Source organism: Pygocentrus nattereri, chromosome 24 (assembly GCF_015220715.1).
Source record: "Pygocentrus nattereri isolate fPygNat1 chromosome 24, fPygNat1.pri, whole genome shotgun sequence".
NCBI lineage: Eukaryota > Metazoa > Chordata > Actinopteri > Characiformes > Serrasalmidae > Pygocentrus > Pygocentrus nattereri.
The window spans coordinates 4,766,144-4,775,810 of NC_051234.1; positions in this window are offsets into that span (position 1 = coordinate 4,766,144).

The window sequence follows — 9,667 nt, forward strand, 5'->3', positions numbered from 1 at the left end:
TGTAACCCTAACATGTTTTTTCCAATGTAATGTATCTATAAACGCTATCATTTCTGTAGAATGACAGATGGTTCTCCGCATGATTCTTCATATTAACGGAGCACGTGTTGTATGTGGTGGCATGAAGAATTTTTGAAAATGGTTCTGTACATCACCAAAAAGGGTTCTTCTATCGTTACAAGCTTCAGATCATAACACCAGAAGAAGCCTTTTTGGTCCTATATAGAATCTTTTTCAGAAAGGTCATATGCAACCATATACAACACATTTTCCATCAGTCTGTAGAACAATTTCATGATGCAAAGAACCATTTAAACATGAAATGGTGCTACATAGAACTCACAATTCTAATTAGAACCATCCCATTTACTAAAGAACCCCTAAAGAACCATCTTTTTAAGAGTGTAGCATGCTTAGCTGGCCTAAAAGTACAGCTGAATGTTGAAAGATTGTTCATTACAGGAGCTCACGAACGTTTTCCATGGTAAGTCCTTCCATTCTACCTTTGTGAAAAATATTCTTAATGTATGTTTGAAAAAGTTGAAAGAGAAAAAGACCACCTTATAAATCTAGCTTTACTTCATCTAGCTAGCATGGCTAGTGCTAGCCTCTTTCAAATGCCTTTTAAACACTGTTTAAGCCGTAAACATGCTACCAGTGTTTAGGGCATAACATACTTAGGATGCAGGGTGGCACACAGCACACATAAATACAGTGCATTGTGTTGAAGGTGTACACAATAAGGAGGAGTTACCTTTGAAGGTAAAAGCAAAGACAGAAAAGTACATGTAGACGTGCTGCGCATTGCATATCTACCTGCCGACTGCCTGAAAGACTAGCACATCCTGTGGAAAGGTAAGGGATAAATCCTTCTACGCCCTCGTCTTCTTCATCTCCTTGGGCCACTGGCTTTATGGGACAGTAGAGCAAATTGTTATGACTGTAGCCATTATTGATTTGACCTCATAAGAGGGCACGACTCTTCAGTATATAAATTATTTTCATGTTTTTGTTTGAAATTGCGCAATATTTTCATGCATGATTAGATGTAAAGGTGAAATCAGGCTTCCTTAGAGACACAATTGGACACAGGGTTTAAAGTAGAGTTGCCAAAGGGGTTTATTGGAGTGGAACCTTTGGTTCCATAAAGAACCTTTTGATGGATAGTTCTTTACAGAAGCATTGTTGAAAATGAGATATGTGCACGTGTGAAGTTTAAAGAACCTACACAGGAAGCAAACTTTCTGTATTAACAAAGGCTCTCCTAGAACCACACATCCAAGCCAAGAACCGTTAAAAAAACCTGCTTATTACCTGCTGTCATTGTTCGGAGATACTCCAACCCATGATAATGCATACATTGTTAAAAATGAGGATGTTGAATGGTGCTTTGGAATGGACGCCGTTTTCGGAAGCAACTTCTCAGGAGCCTTTTGCTGTAAATGAAAGTTTTTTTTAAGATGAAACATCTTCCACTTAATGTAAAGGTTCTAGACCTGTAGTCCACCAATCCTCCTCCTGGAGATCTACTTTCTTGCAGAGTTTTGCTTCAACCTGCTTCTAATAGCACCAATGCATCTAATCCAGCCATGAGACTGTGGATGGAACCGCACACTACAGGAAGGTAGACCTTCAGGGCCTGTTCTAGACCAATTAAATGTTCTTCTAGAACCCTACACCCAGCCATTTGGGAACCTTTATTTTGAATAAACAGTAGAACTGTTTGCTCTTAACTTGCTTTACTAAGAATGTGCAAGTCTCCAAATGGTCCTCCAAGATACACATGCAATCGATACCAGTAAAAGCCAGAGGTGGTTGTCCTTCAGTTCAAAAGAACACTGAGTTAATATCCTCACCGTGGAAGGGGGCCCAAAATTTCCAAAACAAGCCCTGATAGTCTTGTACGTGATTCCAAGGGCACACCAAGGGTATCCTGGAGCTTGCTGTGTCCTAGCAGCTTTGACCCATAGTTCTCATGTTTACTGTCAAAACACCCGCGCTGATCTGTCTCAGCTGCTTCTCCAGCTGTATCTACTTGGCAAACATTCCTTCTCAAATCCTCATCTCATCCATAGATGTGCATTCATGATTGAAGACAGCAATGGGCAAAAAAGTGATGGTCTGATGGTTTGAAGCTTGTGGTTTTGACGATCAGTGTTCCCTATCTGTATTTTTGGACATGTAACTGACAAATGCAGGTTCTCAGGTTTGTCTTCTGTTTGTGTCAGGAGGCAGGAACTGGCAAGATGAAGGGCTTCACTGCGCTAGTTCTCTTGACAGGTAAACCCCTTTCCTTCCTTAAGGGGAGATCATTCAGTCTGCAAAAAACGGCATCGTCCACAGGCCTGAAGGGCATTTGACGTAATATACGCCTGTAGCAATAACAGCATCTGAGAGGTTCTTTCCAGGGGGATTTTTGTCCATCCTCCCAATGAATCATGAGTCCACTATAACATTCGGCTTCACTTGATACCGCCGTGAAGTTGCACCAAAAATGGTCCTGTATATAGTACCAAGGAAAGGCTCTTTGACTTACTTCAATAGTTTAACCCTTTTTGGTTTTAAAAGTATCTTTGAAGAATCACATAGAACAGTTTTTTTCCTTGTATAGAACCTTTTAACCATGCAAAGAATCATCTATGTATTCAAATGGTTTCTTGAGTGGTCACGGTTGGATATAGAACCAGTGTTTTTAGTAAAGAGCACTTGAAGAACCCTTTTTAAGGGTGTAGGCACATGTGGAACTAATGACAAGTTGGCCTATGTCCAAAATGCTAACTTTATATTAGAAGGAAGGACGTTCTTAGTCTTTAATGTGTGCTAATGTAATGAGATCTTAGATGAATAAGTCATTTTAGACCATTTCGGTTGGGCTGTTCATCACGGAATGATGACGGTTGCAAGTTGCGAAAAAAGCTACATGGTTTCAGTCTAATGGTGTTAGTGTAATATTTCTATAAATGTAAACTATATCGCTACTGATTTTTCAAGAAAAGGACAAAACGTTCCAAACATAGAAAGGAAGGTAAACCCCTTAACAAGCCATGGGTCCCCCAGTGGGCCCGAAGCTTTATTACACACTTCTATAGCTTAAGAATAGTTAATATTCCCTGTAGTTGCTGAATAATAAGCCTTAGTATGTAATAAGCCTCAGATTTTGAGGGGCTGATGTAAAAAGTATGTTGCAAGTCATTTTGGACCATTTCTACTGGTCTGTTCACTGTGAAATTTATAAACAATGTAAAGAGCTGATGGTGCTGTAGATGGGTGTGTATAGAACCTTTTTGAAAAGGGCTCTATATAGCACCAAAAAGGATTCTTCTATTGAGACGAGGTCAAGCTTGTAACACCAGCAGAACCCTTTTTGGTGCTATACAAAAGCCCTTTCAAAAAGGCTCCATATACAACCATCTATAATACATTCTGCAGTTCTTTGACTGTTCATGGTTCTATATGGAACCATTTTTACTTTACTAACGAACCGTTGAAGAACATCTGTTTTAAGACTGCAGGTACAGCTGTTGTTTGTCCAGTACTGGTAAAATATTGTGCACATGTTCCGAACTAGCCTGAAGGAAAATCTTTTTTTTTTGGAATGTTTAGTGCGATGATTCACAGTCATGTCCAAAAGTTTTGGCACCCCTGGTCAAATGGCACGTTTTTGTTGATTTTCTATGTGAAAATGACTTCAGCATTTTTTCGGTGGATTTTAATGGACAATCTCTGTTTACTTGCTAAGTTTAACATATCAAAGTCCCATTTTTGTCCAGTAGGAAAAGCAAATGAGCAGTAATTGTGTACTGTGTGTAACTTCTGTGTAATTTGACGAGGGGTGATCAAACTTTTGGATTATAATACTACACAAAACCCGACATTTCTGTATGTCCGTCTCTTTTACGCTGCGTTTTTAAATTTATTTATTTATTTTTTCTATCCTTCTAGTTTTCAGTGCATTCCTCAGTGAAGCTGAAGCAAGTAAGCAAAGATGTTTTGGTCTTTTCTGTAGTCAGACTTGTTCGACCAGCCACTCTTTCTGGCTTAGCGCATTAGTTTTCCATATACAAACAATAGAAACTACTGTTTTCAGCAGTTTTAATAGTTTCCACAGTGAAGGATGTGGCTAACTCCCACTTCTCCATTTCTCTGTCCTCTTCTTCTTCTGCACAGATCCTTTTGTTTACAGTAAGTACCTCAGACCTTTTTGTCCTAGACCTATTTGCAGACCCACATGCTGGTAGAGAAGTCACTTAAGACTTATCTAAGTGATCTGAAGTTTGAAAAAGAAAAAAAAAAAAAACGCAGCTTTAACATGTGTATGGTGACAACCTGTGATTTCTCTCCTAGACTATGACAGGCTGCGGATTGGAGGCATTATCTTCACAATCCTGCTTGTAATAGGAGCCATTTTCGTCCTTTTTCGTAAGTCTTGAATCTTTATATTTTTCATGTGTTCAAACTTTTCTCTCTCTTTTTAAATACACTGATCTAACTTGAACATTTTTCACACACAGATGACAAATGCGGAAAGAAGAAGTGAGTCCCTTCCCATTGGCTTTCCACACTCACAAGTGTCTATGACTGACCCACCTGCTTGTTTCTACGCTCTTTGTTAATGTTATCAGCTGCACTTACCATATAGGTGCACTTTGTTCTACAGTTACAGACTGTAGTCCATCTGTTTCTCTGATACTCTGTTACCCTGTTTGTCAGTGAGCAGGACCCCCACAGGACCACCACAGAGCTGGTGGATCATTCTCAGCACTGCAGTGACACTAATATGGTGGTGTTGTGTTAGTGTGTGTTGTGCTGGTACGAGTGGATCAGACACAGGAGTTTTTGAATACCACAGTGTCACTGCTGGACTGAGAACAGTCCACCAACCAAAAATATCCAGCCAACAGCGTCCTGTGGGCAGCGTCCTGTGACCACTGATGAAGGACTAGAGGATGACCAACACAAACTGTGCAGCAGCAGATGCGCTATCATCTCTGACTTTAGATCTACAAGGTGGACTGACAAGGTAGGAGAGTCTAATAGAGTGGACAATGAGTGGACACAGTGTTTAAAAACTCCAGCACCACTACCGATCCAGCACAACACACACTAACACACCACCACCACGTCAGTGTAACTGCAGTGCTGAGAATGGTCCACCACCCAAATAGTACCTGCTCTGTGAGGGTCCATGGGGGTCCTGCCCACTGAAGAACAGGGTAACAGAGTATCAGAGAAACAGATGGACTACAGTCTGTAACTGTAGAACTACAGAGTGCAGCTATACAGTAAGCGGAGCTGATAAAACAGACAGTAAGTGCAGATACAAGGAGGTGGACTAAATGAAGTGGCTGGTCAGTGTATACTTCCATTCAATTAAAGCAGAAACATTGAATTTGGCACGTTCATGGGCCTCAGCGGGTTAACTGAGTACAAATTTAACACTAAGAATAATATTTCACTTTAAAATGACTTGATCCATGTTCCCATAACACAGTCTATTGCAGGGTGGACTTTCTATGCCTTTCAATGTGAAATCTTTAACATTTAAGCTTAAAACTCATTGAAACTCCTTATTCAGGCAAACATTTGAAAGAAGACATTTTCTATGAAGTCTATTAATCATTTTTAAACCATGCCGTATTTGAGTCCCCTCAACAGCTTCACAACAAAAAATCCTATTAATCCTATACTATGCCTATGAGTCCTTGGGCAAGACTCCTAACACTACCTTTGCGCACCTGTGTAAAATAATCCAATTGTAAGTTACTCTGGATAAGAGCGTCTGTGAATGTAATAGGCCCTATATTTTCTCAAGAGGGACTCATTTCCCATTTCTTTTCACATTGCCTGAATAAGGACCGCTATGAGTCTTTCAGGGTTTCATATTTTTCGATTAACACGCACAGTATAAAGAGGCAGTAAAACAGTAAATATGAAAAAGCGCTTGATAGGTAGAGCTATGTCGAGTGTCGAGATTGTGCATGGCTACATCAATTAAACTGCCGTTTTTTGCTTGAATTCTTTCACTGATCCTTCAAATCCATGATGTGACCTGCCAGGCCTATGTGATTTGGAGTGGAATGCGTTCTTTATAAGAAAATATCTGTGTTTTGTTTTCAAGCTTGTCATCTTAAAGCTGTAGTTTGGTCACAAATCCAACTTACACAACTTTCTCCATATGTGGTCGGTCAGCAAAGACTTGTCTGGTGTCTGAACTTTGTCTCTTGAGCTGTGGGCTGGACAAACTATGCCTCATAGCCAGAAACAGTAGAGGCAGCCGTCTTGAAGCCACAGTGTGTCTGTATTTTGTCCGTTTGCTACAGACAATGGGTACGACGTACAGCTATATAAATCTATTTGAGACTACTTAGCAACTCTACATGAGGCAGCATGTACATCATGCTTATCACTTACATGGCATTTAGCAGGAGCTCTTATCCAAGGTTCATAACCCTTGTTATGTTATGGTTTCTGCCAAATCTGATAGCTGCACAGTGTTGCCATCAGCAGCGCCCCCTGGAGTTAAATGCCCATCCGATCAGCTTTAAGCTAAGATGCTGCCAGAAACATGAGCTAAATAAACAGAAATAAGACATATGTTTAAGATTGTTCGTTAGTGTTGAGTTACAAAGACATTTGTCTGCAGTTGGTGTCCGAAGACTGACTGGTGAAGGACTTTCTTGGTGAACTGGTGGCTACACTTCATTACATGCTACTTATATTAGCTATGTAACACCAAAACTAAAGAAGGAAACTTTGGCCACCCAACATGTCTTAGCTTATAGAGCTCATTTGGGTAAAGCGAAAAATTCTGTAAGTTTGATTTTTGGCTGAAACATCGCTTTAAGAAAAGACGTTACTAAAAATTTGACCTGTTAGTATCAGCAATACAACTGTAACATGCTGTGGCTATACTGGTCAACCCCAAACACAAGACATCCAACAATGGTCACTTCTTGAACCAAAGATGTTTTGATAGTCCTGTTTATGAAGTGAAATGATGTCTCTCTCGCTCTCTCTCCTACAGGAAAGATGAAGAAGAAGCCGGTCAGATTTAAGCATCTCAAGAGGATGCCACCAGTGTCGGCCTTGGGTGTTGAAATCATGGGAGTCTTCCAGTTCGTGGCTGGATGAGACGCTTGCTCTGTTTGACTGCTCAAAGTAGCTCTATTTTTACTTCTTCCTTGTTTTTTATTGACTTGCAGCCCTGGCAGCTGGTGAGATGGGACTATTTTGATGCAGTCCAACAGAGCATCTGCTTCTTTTTGGGATGAGCTGGGAGTAGCTTTTCCACGCCCTCCTTTAAAGTCATCTATTGTTATTTCAACTCTTTAAACTGGGAATATCTTTGAATGCTTTTGCTGTACAAAAGAAAGGCAGGGATAATAGGAGTCATGCAGGAAATCAATTGAAAATAAAATCAAATTTAGTCTTTATGCCTTGATGCTCTTTTCAATGTCATTCTATGGGGATTTGAGTAGTATGAAGTACGAGTGTTTTCAAACATTTCAGGATTAGATTTGACAGCCATCCGTGATCAATAGAGCATAATTGGCCTTTCTCTGGGTGGGTAGGATGACCCTCCCTCTTCCCACATTATTCAGTGTGATGTTAGCCAATGCAGGTGTCTGTTAGCTGATGTATCAGAATTGGCAATTAGTGCTCTCCTCCAAGCGTGTTGAGCTGTCCAATGACGTTGCATTAGCACCAGATGTGGTGGTGCTTTACAGATGCTAGCCTTCACCCTCCTGACTTTGTAGTATTGTATGATTGAGGGAGGCCTAGCTAGCAGGTGGGAATTGGCTGTGGCTGAACTTGGGAAAAGAATAAGGAAATACATTTGAGCTGTTTAGTGTGTGCTTGTACATGTAGTATATCAGTATATTAAAGTTGCATTGTGATTGAAATATTTCCATTTTTTGAGTTAGTTGCTGGGTATGACGTCAGTCTTACTTTGGCCACCATGTCAGAGTGCACAATGAACCAATCATCTAATCTTGTCAATGCCTTAAAACCGTAAAATCAACTGTACAATTTAAAATGCTGAATATGCAAATTCTGGACAGGGCAGGTCTATGTAATGATGTTGGAGAATTTTAGTAGCTGCCCTACTGGCAGATATTCTGCCAACCTTTTCCCAACTTCTTCCAGTTGTAGCACATATTGTATAGCAGATATGAAACCATGACAAGACCAGGATCACTTTGATCTTAAAATGAAAAGAGGACACTACTTGTATTTTGGTCATTTCTTTACAGTGGTGCTCATAGGAACCAGGGGTTGCCGTTTCTACAACACTAATATTGGCATTTTATTTACTATCCAAAAACACCAGTGAACCTACACGTCTTCTAAATGTTTATATGTAATGTTGACGATGCCAAAAAAGTTTTCCTTGGGGACTATTTTGCCTTACAATGTACCCCTCCGCCATGAATGGATCAAAATAAACGAATTAACCAGACATTTTATGTCTAAACTTTATCACAAAACTATCATAAAGCAAAGTCTCAGGCATCAGGCAAGGGACTCACAAATCATGTACTTGAGTTAAAGTAGAGATACCCAAGGTAAAATATCACTCCAGTAAAAGTAGAAGTTCCTCCCTTTAGACCTCCACTTGAGTAAAAGTACTAAAGTATTTCCCTTCAAATGTACTTAAGTATAAAGTAAAAGTACTAAAAGAGTAATTCTGGCTCTGATGTCCTGGTATCATTTTTATAACCAGACTGGCTTCATGAACTCATTTCAGGTGAAAGTCCTCCAGCGTCTCTCTTGGTAAACCAGTCTTTTAATAGAACGTCATTAATTAGTGACGCTGACGTCTATTAAAATGATCAGAAGCACAAAACACTGAAGGTAAACAGTTTCCATCAGGGAGAACCGAGTGGCTCTGAAATCACTTTTTACACACAAGCAAAGTTTCAGTTTCAGATTTATTTACAACTTAGTTCCAAGTTTAAGTTGAATAAAAACTGGCTTTAAACTCAGGATCACAGATGAGCTCCTTTACTATGTTGATCTGTAGGCCTCTGTTCATAAAAAGCCGCGTCAGTCACGACTGCATATGTGGACATATTTCTATATTGTGGTCTTTTTACGGTTAGCGTAGTTCCATCATTGGTGCTCTGGCTTTGCACTTCTTTTGTTTTAACATGTTACGTTTTTATACACACGAAAACCAAAAGGAACGACAGATTTCTCAGAATGTCATGGAGGAAAAAGTCATATATTTGACTCTGAAATGTAGAGGAGTGAAAGTAAAAAGTCGCCCAGAATGGAGAAACTTCAGTAAAGTACAGATACAGAAAAAAACTACTTAAGTACAGTAACGAATTACATTTACTCAGTTACTGTCCAACACTGTTCACAACCACTCCCAGTTACACCTTTCTGTGAGGGAGCTTTCAGACCTGGACGTCTGGTTCCTATCACCACCACTACTGTGGACCGTTGTGAGTCGCCAAGTTTCTCTAGAACGAAGCATTTCCCACCAAACCGCTCAGAATGACTTCAGCCGTTGGATTATGTGGAACTTTCAAAAGATTCCTCTTTAACATCATAAAATCACAACACTAGCTCTAATAAGAAGCTCCACTCGCTCGTCAAAATGAGCCGTTCAAATGAATCGGTTCCGTGAACTGAAGCAACAGAGGAAATCCTGCTTCGG